The following is a 979-nucleotide window of genomic DNA, read 5'->3' as shown; positions in this document are numbered from 1 at the left end:
ATAAAATGGAAACCGCACTCATTGTTAGCAGACTTCTGTCAGTTTCAAGTCTGTGAACTTTTAAACTCTTAAAAATGTACTTCAAAATGTTCTTTTTTTTTAAAAAAACAAGAACACAGTGATTTGGATTTAAGAGTTTTTCTTAAGTTTCCTACAAGGTTCCTTTTTGGCTTCTTGAGAAACTAATTATTTCAACCTTAAGGTTTGCTACAAACACTTTTTCAGGCTTAAGACGGCCAACATTTCTGGGTTTTATTGTTTGTTCCAAATGTTTTGGCTTTTTTTTTTTGGCAAAGTATTTGGTGCATTAACTTCTATTTGTTTCTAACCTTCTTTATTTTTTAGAAACAACTTTAACTGTTCACTAATGTGAAAAGTTGTAAGTTGTAAGTTCAGCCAACAGCATGAACAGTTTCAGTAAAATAGCAGAAGGACATTCCATTGACATAATCCTATAGTGGCCACATAAATAATGATAAATTAAAATACATCACTAAAGAGGCACAAATAATGATGCAAATGTTGAGATAATATTGCTTCAAATAAAAATTTTGTCCAACATAGCATAAAAAGGTCACTTTAGATTTAACTCAATTTAATTAATGTTTTGCATACTTTCATTTAGTCAATATAACAAAGTGTCAGTAAACTCTGCAAAGATTTAGATCTGATGCAAAGTTCTGCTGTGCATGAAAACTATTTACCTCAAAGCTTCAGCCTTACACATTTGATGCGCTTTCTCTTTGTGGCTTCCTGTTAGAAAACATCATGGTGTTCATTTTTCCAGCCCTGCTGTTTAACCTCAGCTGACACTGAATTAAATGTTACTAACCTAAATCCCTCTATAAAAGGGATTGACTGTAATCACAAACTCAACCATGGCCAGGGGTGTACTGGGGATAGCTTTCTCTTTTCTGATCCTTGTTGCTGCGATCTCAGGTAATCCAATAAGATTAGATTAGATGATTAGATGAGCTTT

The sequence above is a fragment of the Cyprinodon variegatus genome, unplaced genomic scaffold, assembly GCF_000732505.1.
Source record: "Cyprinodon variegatus isolate N-32 unplaced genomic scaffold, C_variegatus-1.0 Scaffold199, whole genome shotgun sequence".
In the NCBI taxonomy this organism is placed as follows: Eukaryota; Metazoa; Chordata; class Actinopteri; order Cyprinodontiformes; family Cyprinodontidae; genus Cyprinodon; species Cyprinodon variegatus.
This window is presented reverse-complemented; position numbering follows the sequence as displayed.